The following is a 21632-nucleotide window of genomic DNA, read 5'->3' on the forward strand; positions in this document are numbered from 1 at the left end:
CGCAGGCCAAAGCTCCAACCACTGAGCCAAACTGGCCAGGGCTAGAATGTTAAAGTCTTATAGGGATGGACATACTCATTCACATATATTAATATAACATAAAAATGGAAGGAGCTATCTAAATGACTGTATAAGACTAAAAGTGCCATCTTCTACTTCATTTCAGGTTTTTGGTGTTACAAAGAGTAACCCCACAAGAGGTATCTTGTTTTCCTTTTTTCAGTAAAAATTAAGCTTTCATTTTCAGACTAAAATCAGCCATAGAAACCAATACATAAAGCCTTTGTTTGTGTCCTTCAACACCCCTTACTCCTCCTATTCCATCTCTCCCCAAGACCCTAAGTATCTAGAATAGAACCTTAGATTTCATGGTTCTTTATAAATTTCTGGGTCCAAAAGCCCAGTTTGCTTAAGGCATTAAACAAAGCGTTAACCTAGAAAAACATGTTAACCCATAAAGACAGTGCCTTATGCCACAAGAATTATTAATAAATTTGATTACCACAGCTAACAGGAAAATTAATATTATGGTATTTGTTAAAGTAGCAGCAAATTTATGTTGATATATTATCAAAGCTCTTCAGAAGTGAAAAGTCCTAGCAATTCCCATTTATATATTGCTTTTAAAACAGTAATTTGGAAGCGAATTCATACAAATTCCAAATTAGCACTAAACACTAAATAAACAAACAAAACACAATCAAACTGCTCTTTCTTAGATAAGTGCTAACCCATAAAATGGAAAAAGAAAACACTATCAAGTGTTAAGGACATCTATTTTCTGCTGCCCAGCAAACATTCACCCTTCCTGTGGTATAATGATATCTTCATTTCCTTTTTGGAAATAGTTTTTATGTATCTGATGGAGTTGACTATACCCTCAAACTTGATGGCAGGGCATATAGCTCAGTCCTAGTCAGAGCCCCACATTCCCCTCCCTACAAGAGGAAAGGGCCAGTCTGAGGCAATGAGATGCAGTGAGACTTTTGCTGGAGCTTCTAGGAAAACGATGGTCACTCTTTCCAGATACACATGACACTGTGAGGATTTAGGGGCTAGAAAATGAAGTTATCTTTTGCTCATGTAGGGCTGAAAAATAAAGCCAACACTGAGAAAGCAGTGCTAAGAAACATACAGAAATCAAATCTTGGTAAGATTGTTTGAGCCTCAGGTAAAGCCATTTTTGACGCCACACTTATCCTAGACCAGTTAACACAAACCAATAAGTCTTTTTCCCACTGAAGCCAGTTTGAGTGGCATGTTATTATCACAAGGAAAGATAGAAACACTATTTTAAGTGTATTTGTTTCCACAAGAGTAAATATACTAGGTCATAGAATTCAGTTTCAAAAACAAGGTAAAAGCAGACTCTTTCCTCATAGATGATTCTGGTTTTTCAAAGTCCACTTTTCCTCAAGAACCCCTCCCTGCTAAATTCAAAGGCTACAAGGCTTTACATCTTCTGCCTTTATACTGTCCTAACACAAAGAAAAAATTTTTTTTTGCCACAAATGAATAAGAATAAAAAATCAACAATGGAAAACAGAAATAAGTATGGTGGTGGTGGTGGTGGTGGGGAGTAATCTATAGGAACTGTAAATAGTAACCAGATGTACTTTTTTTTTTTTTTTACTAAAGGCCTAAACGAAAGCCAGAGACTAAAGCTTATAAAATAAAGCAGATTCAACTACATACAAACTCAAATACAAAAACACCAAAATACTAAAATCAAAGATCCTATTCAAAAAGCACTTAATAAAATGAAAATTCAAAGGAAAACTCCTTGGGAAATGGAAACTTCTTAGACTCTGGACAAATTACTATATAATTTCTAAAGAGGTAATAGTTAAACATAAAAAAATTATTCACTCTATGTGAATATGACATGCTACTGAGCCCTTAAGTCATTCTGAAATGTTTAGAAAAATAAGACAAAAGAATACAAAAATTACTGCAAAAGACACTTAAAAGAATAATATAAAAGTAGTACTTCCATTTTCTAGGGATTTTGATGACTTAACTGCTAACAAGAAAGGGAAGAAAACAAATAATACACATAGAATAAAATATAATTAAGATGTATATCCTTGTGTTTCTCAGATCATACTGAAGTGAGCTTTTACCTACATATTTTAGATCTGCATTTTAAACACCAGGTGTGAACGCTGGAATGAATTACAATACTCTTATGATAACAATGAGACCATTAATATGGAGTCTGTGTGCAAGAGGATGAGATAAATTATTAGTTGAAATAAAGTAAAATAGAGTGGTTAAGGGAGTCATGGAGTCAGACTGTCCATGTTTGTCTCCTGGTACTGTCATTTAATAGCTGTGAGACTTGGACCAACTTCACTAAGGGTCAGTTTCCTTATTTGTAAACCTAAGATAATAAGTAATAAATCAACATGTATGCAGTGTTTATCATAATAGGTGCCAAGTATTTCACAAAGACCTTTTTTTTAAATCCTCATCCGAGGACATTTTTTATTCAGATAGAGCGGGAGGAAGGGAGAGGAAGACAGAGAGAGAAAGGGAAATGAAATCGACACGAAAGGGGCACATCGAGTGGCCACCACCCGCATGACCCGACCAGGGCCGGGGACAAACTGCAGCCGAGGTACATGCCCTTAGCAGGAATAGAACCCAGGTCTCTGTGGACGGCAGACCAAAGCTCTAATGGCTGAGCCAAACCGGCCAGGGCCATTTTACAAAGATCTTTACAAATTCTTTTTTTTTTTTAATCTTCATCCGAGGACATTTTTGCATTTATCTTCAGATACAGCGGGAGGGAGACAGGGAGGAAGAGGAAGAGGAAGAGAGAGAGAGAGAGAGAGAGAGAGAGAGAGAGAGAGAGAGAAACATCGATATGAGAGAGACACATCAACTGGTTGCCATCCGCACAACCCCAACCGGGGCCGGGGATGAACCGCAACCAAGGTATGTGCCCTTAGTGGGAATTGAAGCCAGGACTCTCTGGTCTGCGGGCCCATGCTCTAGCTGCTGAGCCAAACCAGCCAGGGCTACATATTAATTCTTTAACTCCTAATAATGTTCTCAGGAGATCGATATTATCATTTCTGTTTTATAGATGAAGAAATCAAGGCCCAGATCAGTAAATTACCTGAGGTCACACAGCTAATAAATGGTAGGGCTGGCATTTGGGATAGGAATCTTGTTTTCAGTCTCATATTCATTCTACTTCATTGATTAAAAGTCTACACTTACAATTATAGGCTATTACTTTTCACTAATATAGTATTACCTACCTCAAGGGTTGTTATAAGAATTAAACAAAGTACCTTGCACATAACAGTAGCTCAATAAGTGTTTGTTACAGTATTTGATAGCCAATTTCTATTAACTTGAATATTTATATTATCAAAATTATTTCCTGATAAACAGAATGTTTTAGGGAGGGAGACAATGTTTAAAATTAATTTTTATTAAGTTAGTTCTGGAAAGAGAAAAAACAACTAAACTAAAGGAGCTATCAGACTGAGAAAATACAGAATGAGTCTAGGACAAAAGGCAAGAAAAAGAACAAGTTTAATGAAACTTGATGTAAAAGAGTCGGAGAGAGCCCACTGGTGTGGCTCAGTGGTTGATTGTCAACCCATGCACCAAGAGGTCACCAGTGCAATTCCCAGTCAGGGCACATGCCCAGGTTGTGGGCCCAATCCCCAGCGGGGGGCATGCAGGAGGCGGCCAATCAATGTTCTCTCTCATGGATGTTTCTCTCTCTCTCTCCCTCTCCCTTCCTTTCACTCTAAAAATCAATAAAGAAAAAATAATTAGAAAAAAAAAAGAGTTGGAGAGAAAGAAGTGGAATTATGATTTAAAGACCTTCTAAACCAGAAGGAGCCTCATACCATAATGTATTTTTATAAAGTGTGGTCCATGGCACACAGCAGTAGCACATCTGAGAGCTTGTTAAAAATGTAGAATCTCAAGAATTACTGAATCAGAATATGAATCTTAATATGACCCCCAGGTAATTCGCATAATACATTAATGTTTGAGAAGCACTGGTCTGATGGCATTTCTTAGATGAAGACACTAACCAGGTTAAAACAGAACTCAGGCCTCTTGTCTCTCAGTCTAGTATCCGTTCTACTTTATTATGTGCCCTCAGCCATAACATCACTAACTTCACTAATCTAAGGTTTGTTTGTTTTTTTACCATAGAAACATTTTGGAGTTGAAATAAGCTTAAATCAAGTTTTCCCTGATCATTTTGATTTGTTTCCACTCCATTTGGAATTTTAAGGACCCCCATGAATTTTCCCCCATGAGTTTTTAACATCACAATATGTCTTAGTCCATGTCCATTCAGGCTTCCATAACAGAATACCATAGACTGGATGGTTTATAAACAACAAATATTTATTTCTCACAGTTCTGGAGACTGGGAAGTCTAAGATCAAGGCACTGGCAGACTCCTGTCAGGTGAGGGCCTGCATCCTGGTTCATTGATGGCTATCTTTTTGCTGTGTTCTCACATGACAAAAGGATCCAAGGATCTCTCTGGGGTCTTTTATAAACTCACTTATCTCATTCATGAGGACTGTGCCCTCATGACCTAGTCACCTCCCAAAGGCTCTATACCTCCAAATACCATCATATTGGGGATTAGGTTTCAACATAAGAATTTCCAGAGAACACAAATATTCAGTCTACAGTATTATATGAAATGTAAACATGCTATCCCTGACTACAAAGAATTCTTCAATTCACGCAGTAAGTCTCAACCCTGAATGATCAATGAGAAGAGACATTAAAGACTCAGAAATAAGCCCTGGATAGTTTGGCTCAGCAGTTAGAGTGTCAGCCTGCAGACCAGAGAGGCTTGGGTTTGGCTCCCGCTAAGGGGACAAACCTTGGTTGCAATTTGTCCCCAGTCCCAGTTGGGGTCGCATGGGTGGCAACCACTCAATGTGTCTCTCTTACATGATGCTTCTCTCCCTCTCTTCCTCCTGCTCTATCTGAAGATAAAATGCAAAAATGTCCTCGGGTGAGGATTCAAAAAAAAAAAAAAGACTCAGAAACAAAAAAGACGCTTTCTATAGGCAAATCATTTAAAGTCCGGGTATCAAGGAGCTGGCAGAGACCTTATACGGTTGAGATGACAGATAAATTTCATCTAGAATACCAACTATATAGTCGCTGACCATGTTGTACTAAACAAAAAGAATCTGAAGCTGGCTTGGGGTCAGCTATTAACTATATTTGCTATGAGCTGGTTCCAAAGAGGGCTATCATAAAGTTGCTGACCTTGTAAAGATAAGGAAAGTAAGGCCCAGGGAGGTTAAGTTAAATAAATGAGGCACATACTAAATAAATGGACCAGAACTCTAAGTCTCTTGACTTCTGTTATAGTGATTTTTATCTTGAATGAATCACATTGGTTCTCCTCTCTGATATATTTGTTCAATAAAAAAATAAAATCCTTGCCCTGGCCAGTGTGGCTCAGTTAGTTGGAGCATCATCCCATACACCAAAAGGTGGTGGGTTTGATTCTCAGTCAGGGCACATACCCAGGTTGTGGGTTCTATCCTTGGTCAAGGTGGGTGCATGAACAACTGATCAATACTTCTCTCTCACGTCAATGTTTCTCTCTCTCTCTCTCTCTTCTTCTCTCTAAAATCAGTAAAAAATAAAATAAAATCCTTTTCATGTAATAGATAATAAAAATCAAACCAATTAAAATTAACTGGGAATAAACAAGTCTTCAGACTTTACAAGTCCTATAATAAAGACTTACATGTACTTGTAAGTACATTAAAAATTTAAGTAAAGCCTATAACCTATAGGTTGTATCTTTGTGATCAATGATCTCTGAGTCAAATTGTTTTCTGACAATTTTACTTCATGGTGAGTTTTTCCATGTGACTATTCTTTAGAGTTTAGCCATGATGACTCAGGGCACATCTAGATGCTATGAAAGAGCTTTCAATTTAAGAAGTGGGAGGAGAATGAGGGGGCATATTGAATCATTAACAGCCTACTCGGTTCTGAAACGTAGCAAATGCTTTCTGGAAGCCATTTTAATGACAGCTTCAGGAGGCAAATTCTGGCTAAAGCCTTAAAACACCGGTCCATAAGAACTGAACTATATGCAAATAAATTGACATGCCATTTCTAAAAGAGACCCAACAAAGAAGCTTTAGCAAATTGTGAATTTCTTTTTGTTGAACAAGTGTCAATGATGAACTGAAAAAAAGTCACAACCTCTTCTATGTTGAACAGTTTAAAAGCCCATCTCACAGTTCTTTGCTCCCTTGGTGAACTGATAGGACTAGTTCAGAGACCGAATCATCCCATTTTAAATGAAAATTATAATAAAGCAGTAAGTAAATTTAAAAAGCTTTCAATTACATGAAGTCTATCGATAGGACTGTGGTTTCTAATAAGAAGCAGCCAGTACTTTAAAAAATACACACATTTAACACATTTGCTCATGAATGATAAAGTTAACTAGTTTTGTAATTTGGATTTTTGTACTTTAACTAGTTTTGGTCCTTTGGTAAATTTAAAGTATGGTAGTGAGAATCATTTCAAAGAAAAATCCATTGTGTTTACTGTAGCTTAAAATGAAAGGAAATAAGCTTTTAGTGCTTCCAATACATGCAGTCCATTAAATCTGGCGTAAACCCTGAGGAACATTAAGTACCGTGGACAGTATCTGCTGAGAATCAGGAATACAACACTAAGGTTTTGAAGAACCAACAAAGCACTTTAAACTGTTTTCACTTATTGTTAAAAAATAAAATTTAATTTAATGCGTCTTCTAAAGATTAAGTCAACTGTGCTGAACACTACAATGAGCATCTAACAACTAGCAAAAAATAAAAGTCAATCACCTTGTAATTTATTCCATGGTAGGAAGGAGAAGTTATAAACTTATTCACCATGTTACTAATCTTTTTGTCCTTTCCTCTTGACTATCAAAAGGAAGCTCAACAGAAGTCTAGGCACAGTTTTTCCCCAAGGCCATTTACAATTAAGATAATATTACAGTGATGATGAAGATCCACTTCATTTGACATTTTTGGAAAAGACAGTAACATACACCAAGAACTGAAAAACACTTTTGAAATTCCACTATGCTGTTAATTCCACTATCAAATTTTGCTAGTTTTGGTATAGTCTCTGGATAGATGCAGGATTAACTCACGAAGATTTCAAATCTATGAGTTTATTACTGTTTCTGGCATTATTCACTTCAAAAAGCATTGCATTCTATAGGTCACACAGTTATCAGATAGTATTTGGCTGGATGGAATACACCATCTCCCCAGCCAGAGCACACACCACTAACAAAGGCAAGAAAAGATAAAAAGAAGCTACACAGTTAAGACAAATAGGAAAAGTGCCCTTTACGTAAGACTGCTTTAGGGCCCTTAATTCATTCCAAGCCTAATTTATAAGTATATGAAATGGCAGACAAATGTAGAAAAAAAGTTGGAAGAGCAATGGGTACACTCAGCTGACAAAGGAACATAATAAACAGAACTAGTGGCAGAGCGATGAAGAAATGAACATGTGAGAGAGGTAGGGATGTGGAGTACAAGTATCTTGCAATGCATAAGCTGAAAAGAATAACCTGGAACCTGATGCTGCAAAAAAAATCTATAGAGTTTAAGTAATACATTAAATTTTTAAATAATCCTTTTGTTGTTTTTAATCTTTACCCAAGGTTATTTTTTCCACTGATTTTTAGAGAGAGTGGAAGAGGAGGGGGCAGTAAAAAAGAGAGAGACAGAAACATCAATGTGAGAGAGAAACATCGAATGGTTGCCTCCTACATGTGCCCCACCAGGTCCAAGGATCGAACCTGCAACCCAGGTATGTGCCCTTAACTGGGAATCGAACACAAGATCCTTCGGTACTCGAGCAGACACTCTAACCACTGAGCATACTGGCCAGGGTTTAAATAATTCTTTTTTTTTTTTTTTTTTTTTATCCTCATTCGAGGACATTTTTCCATATTTTACTCAGATAGAGCGGGAAGGAGAGAGAGGAAGAGAGAGAAACATCGACGTGAAAGGGACACATCGAGTGGCCGCCACCCACACGACCCAACCAGGGCGGGGGACAAACTGCCGGGGAAAAACTGCAGCCAAGGTATGCGCCCTTAGCGGGAACCGAACCCGGGTCTCTGTGGACCGCAGGCTGACGCTCTAACCGCTGAGCCAAACCGGCCAGGGCTAAACAATTCTTAATAATTGTTCATTATCATCATCATCAATTCCAAAATTAAGTACAGGCTTTATAGGGGTCATAATGTTTAAGTTAACATGAAATATAAGACACCCCTTTTGCAAAGCAACTTTTTTTCTTGAAATGGAAGGCGTATTATTATTAAAATTCTCTACTTAACTTATACATATGTTAGCTCATTAAGTCATGGACACTTTTAGATCTAAGTTACAAGAATTATCCATGGTCTTGTTTACTATTTTGTGAGAGCCAATTTTTTCTTTTCTTCCTTCTGTTGCTCCTACCCTCCTTCTCTGTCCTCATCCCTATCCTAAGTTATTTATTCCACAAAATTGGAAATGAAAACCAGATTCATAATCCTACCACCAAATCAACAGACTCAAGCTATTTCTAAAATGAGCCATACATCAGTATGATCACCATCATAGAATTTCAAAGTCCTTCATGAAAAACTGTTGCCATTTTTATTTTATACATGAATCAAAGATAGCCCGTTAAAGATTTTCCAGAGTTCAAGGAAAGCCCAGGAATTAAACGTGGTCTTTGTGTTCCATGCTAACAGGTTAGTATTTAAAGCACATTGAATAATACAGCCTAACAGCTCAATCCTGATACTATGTGGATTATACGAAGAAAGAGTCTGGTTATCTATTTATATACACATATACATATAAACATATATGTACACAAAAGGGACAACTCTGAGTAAATTAAAGAACTAAATTCTTTTTTAAAAATTTATTTATTTATTTTTGTTATAGATAATTCTCCTTTTACCCCTACTGGCTCCCCCCTCCCCCACCCTCCCTGCCCTGTCCCCACCTTTATTGTCCATGTCCACTGTTCATGCATACATGCATATAAGTTCTGTGGTTTATCTCTCCACCCCACCGCCTCTTCTGGGGATTGTCAGTCTGTACCCCACTTCCTGTCTCTGGGACTACCCCGTTCCTCAGACTGTTATGTTCATTATATTCCACAAATAAGTGAGATCATATGATACTTCTCTTTCTCTGTTTGGCTTGTTTCACTTAGGATAATACTTTCCAGGTCCCTCCATGTCGTCTCAAAGGATAAGAGATCTTTCTTTCTTACAGCTGCATTGTACTCCACTGTGTATATGTACCACTGCTTTTTTATCCATTCGTCTACTGATGGACATTTGGGCTGTTTCCAGATCTTAGCTATTGTAAATAGTGCTGCTACGAACATGGGTGTACATATATTATTTCTGATTGGTATTTCAGGCTTCTTAGGGTATATTCCTAGAAGTGGGGTCACTGGGTCAAATGGCTGTTCAATTTTTAATTTTTTGAGGTAACACCATATTGTTTTCCATAGTGGCTGTACCAATCTGCATTCCCACCAGCAGTGTACTAGAGTCCCCTTTTCTCCACACCCTCGCCAACACTTATTGTTTGATGAGTTGTTGATGGCGGCCATTCTGACAGGTGTGAGGTGATACCTCATTGTTGTTTTAATTTGCATCTCTCTGATAATTAGTGATGTTGAGTATTTCTTCATATGCCTCTTAGCCATTTGTATGTCCTGTTTGGGGAAGTGTCTATTTAGTTCCTCTGCCCATTTTTTTTTTTTTCATCCTCACCCAAAGACATTTTTCTATTTTTTGTACAGATAGAGTGGGAGGGAGAGAGAGGAAGAGAGAGAGAAACATCGATGTGAAAGGGACACATCGAGTGGCTGCCACCTGCACGACCAACCAGGGCCGGGGACAAACTGCAACTGAAGTACATGCCCCTAGCGGGAACCAAACCCGGGTCTCTCCGGACCGCAGGCCGACGCTCTAACCGCTGAGCCAAACTGGCCAGGGCCTTCTGCCCATTTTTTAATTGGGTTCTTTGTCTTTATTTTGTTGAGTTGTATGAGCATTCTATATATATTGCAAATTAACCCCTTATCTGATATATCATTGGCAATTTTGCTCTTCCATACAGTGGGTTGCTTTTCCATTTTGATGACTATATCTTTTGCTGTGCAGAAGCTTTTGAGTTTAATGTAGTCCCATGTGTTCATTTTCTCCTTTGTTTCTGTTGCCTTAGGTGATGTATCAGTGAAAATTCTGCTGCGTATGATGTCTGAAATTTTGTTGCCTACATTTTCTTCTAGGATTTTTATGGATTCATGAGTCACATTTAGGTCTTTTATCAATTTTGAGTTTATTCCTGTGCATGGTGTAAGTTGATAGTCTATTTTCATTTTTTTTGCATGTAGCTGTCCAATTTTCCCAACACCATTTATTAAAGAGGCTGTCTTTACTCCACTGTATGCTCTTGCCACCTCTGTCAAATATTAATTGAGCATATTTCCTTAGGTCCATTTCTGGGTTCTCTGTTCTGTTCCACTGGTCTATATGCCTGTTCTTGTGCCAGTACCAGGCTGTTTTGATTACAGTGGCTTTGTAGTATAACCTGAAATCTGGCAATGTGATCCCTCCAACTTTGTTCTTCTTTTTCAAGATTGCTGTGGCTATTCGAGGTCTTTTTTGGTTCCGTATGAACTTTTGAAGTATTTGTTCTAGTTCTGTGAAGTATGTCGTCGGTATTTTGATGGGGATTGCATTGAATCTATAGATTGCTTTGAGTAGTATGGACATTTTAATCATGTTAATTCTTCCAATCCATGAACAAGGTATGTGCTTCCACTTTTTGTATCTTTCTCTATTTCTTTTTTCAATGACCTGTGTTTTCTGTGAATAGGTCCTTTATTTCTTTGGTTAAGTTTATTCCTAGGTATCTTAATTTTTTTGCCTCAATGGTAAATGGGATTGTTTTTAGGTTCTCTTTCTGTGAGTTCATCATTGGTGTATAAGAATGCCATTGATTTCTTGACATTAATTTTGCATCTTGCTTCTCTTATCCTTTGAGACGACATGGAGGGACCTGGAAAGTATTACCCTAAGTGAAAGAAGCCAAGCAGAAAAAGACAAATACCACATGATCTCACTTATATACGGAATATAATGAACATAACAGTCTGAGGAATACAGTAGACCCAGACACATGGAAGTAGGGCACAGACTGACATCCCTCAGAAGAGGGGATGGGGGGTGGGGGGGTGGGAAGAGATTAACCACAGAACTCATATGCATGTATGCATGACCAATGGACATGGACAACTAAGCCGGGGACAGGGTGGAGGGGGGGTGGGGTGGGGGGTGCCAATGGGGTAAAAAGGTAAAATATCTGTAACAAAAAAAATAAATAAATAAAAAAAATTAAAAAAAAACAAAAAACTCTACAGAAAAAAAAAAAAAAAAAATTTTGCATCTTGCTACTTTGCCAAATTCATTTATTAAGTCTAGTAAATTTTTGATGGAGTCTTTGGGGTTTTCTACGTATAGTATCATGTCATCTACGAATAATGACAGTTTCACTTCCTCCTTTCCAATTTGGATCCCTTTTATTTTTTCTTCCTGTCTGATTGCTGTGGCTAAGACTTCCAGTACTATGTTAAATAAGAGTGGCAAAAGTGGGCATCCTTGTCTTGTTCCTGTTCTTAAGGGAAATGCTTTTAATTTTTGCCCATTGAGTATGATGTTGGCTGTAGGTCTTTCATATATGGCCTTTATTATGTCGAGATATGATCCCTCTATTCCCACATCGCTGAGTGTTTTTATCAGAAATGGATGCTGGATTTTGTCAAATGCTTTTTCAGCGTCTATTGATATGATCATATGGTTTTTATCTTTCATTTTGTTTATGTGGTGTATCACATTTATTGATTTGCAAATATTGTACCAGCCTTGCATCCCTGGGATGAATCCCACTTGGTCATGGTGAACAATTTTTTTGATGTATTGCTGGATTTGATTTGCTAGTATTTTGTTCAGGATTTTGGCATCTATGTTCATCAGGGATATTGGTCTGTAGTTTTCTTTCTTTGTAGTGTCTTTTTTTCTGGTTTTAGAATTAAAATAACTAAATTCTTTACAAATTTCTGAAAAATGTTTAAAGTAGGAAGCTTTGTTAAAGTATTTCTGGCCGGTTTGACTCAGCGGTTAGAGCATCGGCCAGCGGTCCAGAAAGACCAGGGTTCGGTTCCTGCTAAGGGTGTGTACCTCGGTTGCAGTTTGTCCCCGGCCCTGGTTGGTCGCGCAGGTGGCAGCCATTCGATGTGTCCCTTTCACATCGATGTTTCTCTCTCTCCCTCCCACTCTGTCTGAACAAAAAATGGAAAAATGTCCTCGAGTGAGGATATAAATAAATAAATAAATAATTTCTTACATAGTTATACATACCTATGTTCTTAGCAGTCATTGTATGTAATTTATTATATAATAAAAGTTCACAAATTCTACTTTACTTCATTAAATTCTACAAATTACTGGTTAAAAATACAAAAGAAAACACTGTGCCCTCTCATTATGCATAATTAACTAGAAAAAATATATATATATTTTTTATCCTCACTCAAGGACACTTTTCCATTTTTTGTTCAGATAGAGTGGGAGGGAGAGAGAGAGAAACATTGACATGAAAGGGACACATCAAGTGGCTGCCACCCACGTGACCAACCAGGGCCAGGGACAAACTGCCACCGAGGTACACGCCCTTAGCGGGAACCAAACCTGGGTCTCTCTGGACTGGCAGGCTGACGCTCTAACCGCTAAGCAAATCAGCCAGGGCAAAGAAATATTGTTTTCTTTATTCAATGTTATCAGTAGAGTAAAAATCATTCAAATAAGTTTAGTTTCTCAGGTTAGAAAATTTATTCTTATAAGAAAATAATTCCTGCCATGCCTGGGTAGCTCAGTTGGTCGAAGCATTGTCCCATATAGCAAAAGCTTTCCAGCCAGGGCACATACCTAGGTTGCAGGTTTGATCCTCAATTGAGGTGTGTCTGGGAGGCAACCGATCCATGTTTCTCTCTCACAATGATGTTTCTTTCTCTCCCTTTCTCTCCCTCTAAAATCAATAAAAGCATATCCTTGGGTGAAGATTAAAAAAAAAAAAATTTTTTTAAAGAAATAACTCCTATAAAAAAAATAATTCAAAACTAGTCATCTCTACATGTATATTGTACCATGAGTAGATTTTTAAAATCCATATTTATGATTTGGGGGTGGGGAGGCTTTCAAACATTTGGAGCAAAAGACTCCATTTTTCTATAATTTTAGTAATAAATATTTAAAACCAGTTCTTTATGGGAAATCAGCATGTTCTTGCAACAACTACTAACTTGAGAATTGAAGTATAAGTACAAGGCTTCAGAGTCAGATTCATTTAGCTAAAGGTGTGGAAGTCTTTCAGTTCCCATAGTATGACAGCAAAAAGAAACTTATACAGTTTCATTATACTATAAATGCCATCTTTTCAGTCTTGAATGCACGACACAAGAAACTTATCTGCATAACTGTTTTGAGTACTTAGGTATTAAGAAAAGTGGATGGTTTTCTTGTGTATCAGTGCATATGTTTTAATTAAAACAGAACTCAATTAAATAACCAAATAAGTATAATCTTCCATATTAGTTAGTCAATAAGATTATATACCTATTCAAAATTATGTTATAATTGTCCTAAACATTATTAAAACCACTTTTAGTTTTTGGATGGATCTGATTTTTAGAAACATTAATTGCCTTCACAGGGTGGATCTGATTTTTAGAAATAGCCTGAAGGTGTTTCCTATTTTCTTTCTGTCAAACTCCTTTCTGAGTCATATCTGATAAGTAAAATGAGATATTATGTAGCTAATCACTTCTCCCCTTTTCCTTAAATACAAGTAGCAAATATAAAGTATATATAGTAAGAACTATTTTCACGTGTGGCACTTACACTGGTTTAGGAGGCAATTAAAAAAAGTTCCAAAAATATTTGAGTAATCTAGTATTGTTAAAATAAGTATACAGTTTCCAGGGTGACTAAAGTAGATTTACTTTAAATAAATGTATAAAATAAACATCCTAAGGATGGATAAGCAGACCCATCACAATCTGGTGTCTTCTATTCTCCTTCCTTTATTTTTCTGATTTAATCTGCTACACTTTCATTCTAACCCAGCCACACTGGTCTAGTAGTTTCTTGCATTCTAGTCAAACTTCTATCTCAGGGCCATCGTACTGCTGTTCCCTGTGCCTGGAATGTCTTGCGCAAAATTACCTGCAAGGTTTAATCCCTTACCTCCTGCAGGTCTTTACTCAAATATCTATGACCTTCTCAGTGAGGTCTTTTTTGCATCCTCCTCCCATTCCATACACGCATCCCACATATTCTCTCTTGCCCTTATCTGTTTTATTTTTGTGTATGTGTTTGTGTATAAGACTCTTTATTACGGACATTTTCTTTCTTTCTTTTTTATTCCTCACCCCAGGTTATTTTTCCATTTATCTTCAGATGGAGTAGGAGGGAGGGGGGCGGAAGAGAGAGTGAAACATCAACGTGAGAAAGACACATCGATTGGCTGGCTCCCGCACGACCCTGACCAGAGCCTGGGATGAACTGCAACCACGGTACATGACCTTGGCTGGAATTGAACCCACAACTCTTTGGTCTGAGGGCCGATGCTCTAACCACTGAACCAAACTGGCCAGGGCAATTCTGGAAATTTTCAAACACACACAAAAATAGAGAGACTATAAGATGTCTCATATATCTATCATCTATCTACATTCAACAATTTTCAATAATATGGCCAATTTTGTTTATGCTCCTATATCTCTCCAAATTATTTTAAAGCAAAAATCCTGATATCATAGTTTAATTCATAAATACATCATATCTCTAGAAGGTAAGAACTTTGTTTAAAAACCATAACATATTATTATACCTTAAAAATTAACAATTCCTTTTCATCAAAATATCCAGTCAATGTCCTAATTTCCCCTATTTTTCATAAATGTCTTTTTACAGTTAGTTTGCTCAAAGCAGGATCTAATTAAGGTCCATATTGCATTTGGTGGATATGCCTCTTAAGTCTCTTTTAATCTTACAGTTTTCTCTCCCTTTCTTATTTCTTGAAAAATCCAGGTCATTTGTCCTTAAAAAATGAAATATTTTACCTATATTTATTGCCTATGTTTTGTTATTAGAATGTAAACACCACAAGGCAGGGATTTTAGTCTGTGTGGTATCAGCATCTGGACCAGCGCCTGACACATACAAGATATATAATAAAAACTTACTAAATGAGTATGTGACATTAATGCCAAAAGTCCACTGCCCACCCAATAGCAAAAAAAACCCTGCTAATCACAGCACTCCTTCCTGCCCAGTCTGACCTAGGACTCCCAATTACTGAACATAACACTCCAGGCAGCCACAACCAAGCAATCAGATTTGATACCCAAGGTGAAATCTATTTGTTATTTCTGCTTTAGCCCTCTTCAAAATAAGTGTGCTTCTATCTCTGAAACAGATTCAATATACCTTGTATATTGAAACTGAGCTGAAGTTTAGCATAATAAATTACTGACTGTCATACTTGTCAAGTATGTTTAAACATTTCTTACCTTATTTTACAATTTAGAGGAAAAAGCAAATTGTAGCCAAAAATAATAATAGAAAAAGAAACTGTAGAAGATGGTGGGAAATTGGGGGTACTACATATTTTTAGAATTAGCAACACCCCTAGAGATTCATTATAAAAAATCAGCAATGCATTTTTTGAAAAGGAAGTAAATTACACATGTGTATCAAATTAAAAACTTTTTAATAAAACAATATGAATGGTCAAGATTAACCGGGGGATGACGAATGTCAGGATTGTCCCATTAACAGGCACCAGCAACATATCCTATTTTTCTGTAAATGGTATATGAAGTGTATAAAATTATTACAGAGGTGATAACAAGGACTACTATGTAAAACTCTATTTTTCTGAAATGAAGTTTATTGTGGCAAAAAATAAAAACAAAAAACTAAAACATGTTGTATAATATTCTGAAAAAAATAATCAGGTGTTAGACCCGTTTACAACTCATTTCTCTTAAATTATCTGATGAAGCTCTTTTCCTGTTTATTTCTGAAAGGAGTTTTACTAATTTAAAGGCTTCAATCAGATGTTTCTGTTTCCATTATTTACTTCTATTTAAAAGGGGGGAAAAAAATCAGAAATTTCCTGACATTCACTTAAGAAATCTTGTACTTTCTCTTTACTACTTGCAAATTCATTCAATAGCAACAAAAATTTTGTAAGACCTACTATGTATAATATGTTAGGCAATTACATTTAACCTTTGGAAGGAAAAATGATTAGGAGTCTTTCAAGATAGAATTTAAAAGGCTTACGGTATAACTTGAAATTATATCTAGTTCTTTCAGTGATCAATATTTTTTGTTTTGAGGTTCCCACACATTAAATCTGGGGAAGTTTTTCTCTGGCAGAGGTCAAGCTTGCTTTATTTATTTATTTACCCTCACCTGAGGACATTTTTCCATTTTTTATTCAGATAGAATGGGAGGGGGAGAGAGAGAGAGAAACATCAATGTGAAAGGGATATATCGAGTGGCTGGCTGCCTCCCACACAACCCAACCAGGGCAGGGAACAAACTGCAACCAAGGTACATGCTGAACCCAGGTCTCTCTGGACTGCAGGCTGATGCTCTAACCGGTTAGCCAAACCGGCCAGGGCAGAGGTCAAGCTTTAAAAAAACACAATAAATGGCCACTAACCACATGTGTTAAAAAAAAAACTCCAACAACCCCAAATCCCTGGAAAGAATGATTTCTATTTACTTTTCCTGTGTGATCTATTTAGAGGAAATCTGAAAAAGATGGCTAGAAATCTATAAACAGAAAGTGCTGAGTGGAATTCACCGTTTATAGACTTTAGCTAGAATTTTATATAATGCTGCCAGGACTCTTTAATATTGTACTCTTTAAAAACATATTCATCGGGTTTCCTTAATTCTGTTGATTTTCTTGCTTCTTTCCACTGGCTCTTAAATTTGCTTTATTCTCCTCAATTAAAAGACATTAATGTTACTTTTGGAATAACATGATTTTTCCGAAGAACCATCTCGGGGCCACCATATACTTGTCATTATGAAATTTTAATATATATAGTTAAAATATATGACAATTCATATAAGCCTTCCTGATTGAATAAATACTAAGGCAGGTTCATATTGCTGTGCCATGATAAGATGTATAAATGTGAGAACGTTAGAAAGATAGTTTTCAGTTCTAAGTGTTTTGGCTTAAAATTTGTATTAGCTACTTAAGTTTCTGTCTGAAAACAGTTGTTCACAGAGTAGGTGTACTCTAGTCCTTATCTTATGACCTACTGGAAAACCACAAGGTATATCCTGAAAAGAAAGAACTCTTAATGTACAAGTGACATTTTGACAACCTGAGAGGAAGCTGAAACAAAATCAAATGGAAGCATACTCATGCTTCTTCTAAAACTTGCCTCTGTACCATTCAGCAGTACCAGAGACTCAGTTCCCTGCCCTGTACTTTTATTTCCTTTAAGGGGTCCCAAAGAAATCAGGCAACCTTTAATGCCAGCCTTCACCAGTCAACACTAACTTTTCCATCTGGACTCTAGCAACTGAGCAAAGGCATTGTGTTAGTAGATTCCTTAATGTACAAACGCCTCTGGTAAACTTGGTTTGTAAATGCTACAGAAAAAATGCAACATAACCAACTGTTAGATCACTTAAATGGCAATTTTAAGGAGAGCACAGATTTCATCCCTTCCCCCTCCAAAAATTCTGCCACTAAAACACAATTTCCAGCTCACTTGTTTTTCAAGTAAAAATCTATTATTACATCACAGCACTTCTATAATAAATATGTGACTTTAAAAGTCACATGTTTATTAGATGATATTATAACCACTTCACTACATGCAACTTTTCATACATGTTTAACTGTTTTATTTTCCAATCATTTGTTTTAAACTCAAGATCTCTTTCAACATACTACAGAAAGAGAATCGGTTAGAGGACTGGAGGAAACTATCAAAATAACAAATGTCTCACTTTCCTTTTCTGATGGAACCAGTAGAATTTAAATTCTGGGGGCAACTAGGTAATACAAAATTAAATTCAAGAGAATTCAGGAGAAGTCAAAGCACACAGTTACTACAGTTCTGATCATTATTCACCTCAGGAAATAACTAGTAAAAAAGATGCTTGATTTAAATTTTTGGTACCTTCCAGTAGAGGCTGTTGATGCGAATAAAAAACGTAAGGAATTCATATGCTGTATTTGTACAATAAGTATAATGTCTTGAGTGATGTAAATCTGATCACTGAGAAAACATTTCTCTATTAGTTATAAAAAATATACTATAAACTAAAACAAAGCCGTACAAACTAATTTTTTTCCACAATTTAAAAATTTAAATTCACACTACTACGCATACTAATTTTTTTAAACCCTTATGTTTCTCCTCTATCATAAAAGTAATCCATATTCAATGTAGAAAAAGACAAAGCCAGTTCTGAAACAAAAGATCAGCTACTATGAAAATAAACATTTTGTTTTTTAAAACAATACAGCCTTTGAACCAAAATAAATAGATAACCTTTTCATGTAGGTAAAGCTTCAGTCCGTAGCACGACCAGTACCTATGGATTAAGTACTCATTTGATTATTTGATATATTGTTTGATGACTTAGCGATGGGAAGGTTGCTGGTGCTGTTAAAACCATGACACATTTCTCTGTGCACAGTGATTAAAATTTGTTAAGCCTACATTTAAAAATCTCTGCCCTCCCATTCTCCCATCATTGCTCTCTTGCCTTTAAGAGACTTGCATGTACAAAAATAAAAGTAGATGGTGAGGTGAGTTTATGATTTACTGTATTTTCCCCACTTGGGGCCTTTTTAAAGAGTCCTTTGAGGTTCTAAAGTTCAAGCACTGTGTAAGAAGAGTTATTGTTTGAACTACCTACCAATTACCCAGACTTCTTTTAGACTTCAGTTAACCTACAAGTAAAACGAGCATGTTTAACTTTTGCACGGGGCATTGGAGGACGAGTCCCAACTCATAAATGATTTCAGGTCCTCGGACACCAGGCGCGGTGGAAGATCAAGAGTATCCATCAATTAGAGTGTTCTTCCGGGCCTCAGTTTACCCGCTTACGGAAACAGGCGTATTAACTCGTTTCGTAGGGGACCCGGAGGTGTAATTAATTAGTGTTTTAAAATGCTCTGTGATCCAGAGATGAAAGGAAATGCGAGAGACACGCAGAGATGATGACAATAATCATAACAATAAAAAGAATGACTAACTTGGAAGTCTGCATTACGTAAGGAAGGCGAAACAAGTTAGAAGATTCGCCCAAACAAAAGAAAAGCCCACCGCCCCCTTTGTTTCTCTTTCATTTCTTTTCCTCCCAGCCCCCGCAGAGCACCCCTCCCGCGGCACGCGGCCGGCGCGGGGCGCGGACCTGGCCACTGCGCGCCCCGCTCCCAGGCGGAGGGGGAGGGCGCGCCGGGCCAGCTCCTGACAAAGGCGCTTCCTCCAGCGAGGGCGCGGGATGCAGGCGCCGCAAACTCCGCTCCCCGCGGCCTCCGGCGCGGGGGCGCGCTGGCGGGCGGGGGAACCGGCCCGCCGCCCGAAGAGCCACCGAGGAAGTTGCGCGCCCGCCTTGTTCGCATCGCTCACGGGCCCTGCCACGAGTCCTGCCGCGGCGCGCCGAGGCCACTCACCGGACAGTTGCTGGTGGCCGGAATCCCAGCACAGCTCCGAGACCGGAGCGAGGGGGTGAAGGGTGCGTGCGCGGGGAACGCGAGCAGACAGCGCGGCGTCTCGCCGCCGCCTTCCTCGCCAGCCGGCCAAGCCCGGCGAGGGGAAGTTGGCCGCGGAGCCGAGAGCTGAGGAGCCGCGGGCGGAGGGAGAGGCGCGGGGCAGCTTTGTGGTGTGCTCCCGGAGAGCTCGATGCAAATCCGAGCGCGCGGCACGGCTGGTGCTGCTGGCGGAGGCGGCGGCGGCGCCCCCCGACGGTCCCTCCGCCTCTCACCGCCTCTGGATCACTGACACACTCTCGGAGGGTGGGGAGGAGACTAGTAGGGGGCGGAGCCTGAGGGAGGGGACGGGGCTGGGCCACAGCGGGAGGCGGTGTCGCGGCGCCCAGTGGTCTCCTGGGAGTTGTAGTTCTACAGAAGAAAAAAGGGATACATTGTTGAGGACGCTTTCGCTCGCTCTGTACTGCGCATGCTGGGGAGGGGGAAGAGGTTCGGCCCCCACTGTTACTATGGTCACCGACACACTAAGGAAGAGAACGAGTTTAGTGCTGCTACTGACTGAACAAGGCCCTTCTTGTGTTATGTTGCTGTTAGGGATCCCTCCCTGACTTGGTCCTTCCTACATCGCTCCACCCCCAACTCCTAGCCTCACAACTCACAAGTGCCCAGTGAGATCTGATTTCCTCCCAATGTTTCGGTCTTCCCTGCTGTTTAATTTTATTCCCCAAATCCTGAATCACAGAATACCCATATCAGTTTTCTTTCCCTCCTTCAAGAGAAAACTATCTGCCTAAAATTCATGTTTTTGTTTTTAACCCTAACACCTGTGGAAATGTAGTGGCTTCTAGCAACCTAACAATTAGGTTATAAATTGTTAGGAACATCATCACTATCAAAATCCCACAGTTAATTATTTTCATTTAATTAGTCATATCTAACTTTAAGGCCAACAAAGGTCAAGTTCGCTATATTTTACTTGATCAGTGTAAAATAATCCAGATTATTTTAAGGCCTACAATTTTTAAGAAATATAAATTTCACAAAGTGTAAATTCAAAAGATAAGTGGAAAGTTGAAAATTTTTTTATATATATATATGCAAACTTTCATTTGGCAATAGGAGAAGCCTGAACCAAGGTCTGAGTATGCTGTTGGGCTGGTCAGCTAAGTCTACACCCACAGGTGGTGGAGGGTGGTGAGAGGTAGAACATGTTACTGGATTTCCAGAGGACTGACTAAAGTCAACCTGTCCCAAGTTCTTTTGTTTTCCTTCTCTACATACCTAGAACCCCATATTCCTGGAAGAAAAAAATAGTGCTTAGAAATCAGAAACACATTTAGAGTGGGAAAAGTCAAGGTTTTAAATAGAATCTCAAGATCAGAAAACTTTGTTTGCAGACCACATAATTATTCATTCAAAAATATTTATTGACTATATCCCAGGCATTTTATTAGGTCCCAGAAAAAGAGATACAAGAATATAAAAGAAGATTCCTTGTTTTCAAAGTGCAGAGGAGGAGACGCGTAATAAACAGACTCCATGTGATAAATATTGTAATAGGAAAGTACACCAGGTACTTTAATACACAGCTATCCCAAACTCAGGTAAGGTTAGGGAGTGCTTCAAAGAACATTTGAAATTGAGGATGACTAGGAGTTAGTGTGTTTGTATATTTTCGTGTAGGAGGGGGAAGAGAGAAGTGGGTAAGAGCATTAAGGGGGTTGTAGAAGGCAGCAAGAGCAAAGTACA

At 38.2% G+C, this 21632-nt stretch overlaps 1 protein-coding gene across 4 annotated transcripts in view; it reads right to left on the reverse strand.

Moving 5' to 3' along the window:
* The window catches only part of PELI1 (pellino E3 ubiquitin protein ligase 1), a 71056-nt gene extending 50883 nt beyond the window's left edge, over positions 1–20173 (reverse strand). For 2 of the 4 annotated variants that reach the window (XM_036262937.1, XM_036262935.1), the window contains exon 1: positions 19848–20173. The gene's annotated coding sequence lies outside the window, so the exon portion shown is untranslated. The remainder of the gene's footprint in view (positions 1–19847) is intronic. The other 2 variants (XM_036262938.1, XM_036262941.1) reach the window with 2 other exon arrangements.
* Positions 20174–21632: the final 1459 nt, after the last annotated feature.

Source organism: Molossus molossus, unplaced genomic scaffold (assembly GCF_014108415.1).
Source record: "Molossus molossus isolate mMolMol1 unplaced genomic scaffold, mMolMol1.p scaffold_m16_p_15, whole genome shotgun sequence".
Classification (NCBI taxonomy): domain Eukaryota; kingdom Metazoa; phylum Chordata; class Mammalia; order Chiroptera; family Molossidae; genus Molossus; species Molossus molossus.